The 2,351-nt window shown below is 68.7% G+C and overlaps 1 protein-coding gene across 3 annotated transcripts in view; it reads right to left on the bottom strand.

Moving 5' to 3' along the window:
• PLXNA1 (plexin A1) overlaps positions 1–1,559 on the bottom strand; it is a 45,046-nt gene extending 43,487 nt beyond the window's left edge. For 2 of the 3 annotated variants that reach the window (XM_027098456.1, XM_027098454.1), the window contains exon 1: positions 1,084–1,559. The gene's annotated coding sequence lies outside the window, so the exon portion shown is untranslated. The remainder of the gene's footprint in view (positions 1–1,083) is intronic. The other variant, XM_027098453.1, reaches the window with a different exon arrangement.
• Between the last annotated feature and the right edge of the window lie 792 nt (positions 1,560–2,351).

The raw sequence follows: 2,351 nt of genomic DNA, 5'->3' as shown, positions 1-2,351 counted from the left end.
CGCCGCCGTCCGCCCCGCCCCGCCGCGGGGCCGCCGAAGCCTCGCAGGCCACCCAGGCCGAGGCCGCCGCGCCCGGGATCCACTGCGTGGCCGCCGTCGCTGCCCAGCATGAATGGGGCGCCAGCCGCGCGGATGCGGACCGGCCTCGCTCTCACCGCCCGCGGAGCGTCGCGCGCATGCGCCGCCCGGGCGGGCCGGGCCGGGGCGGGGCCTGCGCGGGGGCGGGGCCTGCGCGGGGCGGGGCTCTCGGGGGCCTCCAGGGGGCGCTCGATCCCCGCCGACCGCCCTAGCCCATCGCTCGCTTCAAAGGGCAACGCCGCTACCAGGAGCTGCCGGAACCTGGTCCAGATACGGCCGAGGACGGCGGTTACGGCTCGGGGTCCTCAGGGGGCGGCGGGGCGTGGGGCGCGCGGTCCGGGACGAGGCCGGCGGGCTGGGCACGGGGCCGGGTGGCGGGGCGACGCGGGGCGGACAGTGGGTCCGGGGGGCGCGGGTCCGAGCTCGCCTGGGCGGATGGGCAGACGCGATCCCCGTGGCCGCGCTCCCGCAGCGGTTCGCGCGCCCCAGAGCCGCCCGAAGGTGAGGCCACAGGGGCACCTGGCCGAGGGGAGGCGAGGCGGCCGGAGCCATGGAAACAACCAAAGGGCCGGGGGCCCGTGCAGGAGGACGAGCTGGGGCGCAGCGAGGGCCGCGGGGGTGGCCACGAGCCGGGAGGTCACCCCTTAGGAGAGGGACCCCCGCAGGCCCGGGTGAGCCCCCGCCCCTCCCCGCCTCACGCAGCCGCGTCCCGGTTTCTGAGCTGGTCGTTCTCCATTTCCTGTGGCTCCGGCGTGGCTGGCTTGTCGGGACGTCGCGCTCGTCTGGGGACGTGGGGACGCGGCCGAGTGGCCGACGGGCAGGCGGGCCGTTCGCTCTGCTCTGCGGCGTTCCCCGAAGGTGCGCGGATCCCAGCGTGGCTGGTTAAGCACAGCAGTCCCACCGGTTCTCAGAGCCTCCGCCGGGCCCGCACCCGCCAGCTCCAGCCCCAGGAGTGTCTCTGGAGACGTCCCAGGTTACACGGCTTCCTCCACCCCTGCTCCTCACCTGTGGTCCGCTCCCCAGAGGAGACCTGATGAGGCACCGCTCCGCACCACGCAGCACTATCAATCCAGGTGGGCCCCGTAAAGGCACTCCAGACAGTGGAGCAGACTGTCTTCGTGACCCTGGGCCAGGGAAGGAGTTCTTCAACCCCAGATCAAAGATATATAAAAGAGAATACGGGTCAATTTGACTACCTTAATATTGGTTATTTTTGTTCATTAAAAGTTAGGAAAGGAAATATCAAGATAAGCCAGGACTCAGGAAAACACATCTGCAACACACGTACACTTGACAAAAGCTGCGTATCCAGGATTTATGAGAAATTCCCAAGGATCGACAAGGAAAGCCCACAGTCCAACAGGGACACAGGGCTGAGACCCCAGCACCGCAGTTGGTTGGAGCAAAGATGGCAAATTGTTGCTCCTAAAAGCCTTGCACAGTGGGTCCCTGCCCCTGAGGAGGCCGGCCGGGTGCAGATGGAGGGGGAACCACAGCGGGGGCTCATGGGGGGTGGGGACTGCAGCTCAGGCGCCCCCCCATCCCACCTCACAAGGAGGGAAATGAGTCAGCGGGCACTGGGCTCTTCCTCCTTGGGTTTCCTGTGTGGGTTTCGCTTCTGTCACCCTCCAGGAGGGCAGGCAGTGTGTGGCGAGGCAGGGAAAACAATTCCTAGAACCAGAAACATGGGGGGGGCGGGGGGAGGGCGGGGGAGGAGGGCCTTTCCGAACCTCTAGTGTTCCTGCCTCTGGAGCCATGCCAGGGCCGTTTCTGCGTTTCTGTGACTCAGAGCTTTGCGCAGAAGTAGACTTGGGGGGCCTCTCCCCTCCTCGAGGCAGAACCCCACCGCTGATGTGGCAGGAGGAAGAGGCTCGGGGTAGCCTCAGCCCCTTGGGGGTGGCCCTGACTCCTGCCTGGCCTTCACCCCCACCTGTCACCTCCTGCCCCGAAGATGCGCCAGCTCACGCCCGCCCCTCCCCACGCAGCTTTCCACACAAATGGAGAGGGATGCGGCTGGAGGAGGGTCTGCGAGGAGGGAGGACGCAGGGTGGGGCCCCCCCTGGGCAGACCCTCCAGGGGCTTGCCTCACACACGGAGCCCGCCACCCTGCACCCATGGCGTGTGCACGCACGGACACGTGCACGTGTGCGAATGCACACCCGGGCTGGCACCGCGTGTGCAGCACCCTGGGTCCCCGTGGCCCACCCTCGCCCACCCCGTGGGGTGGGTGCCGCCATCCTCAGCCCCCCGGCAGCTGCCGTGCATACGGGGCG

Source organism: Aethalodelphis obliquidens, unplaced genomic scaffold (genome assembly GCF_003676395.1).
Source record: "Aethalodelphis obliquidens isolate GAN/ISIS:26980383/991018 unplaced genomic scaffold, ASM367639v1 scaffold123, whole genome shotgun sequence".
Taxonomy (NCBI): domain Eukaryota; kingdom Metazoa; phylum Chordata; class Mammalia; order Artiodactyla; family Delphinidae; genus Aethalodelphis; species Aethalodelphis obliquidens.
Note: the sequence above shows the minus strand (reverse complement) of the source record. Positions and strands in the feature narration are given on the sequence as shown.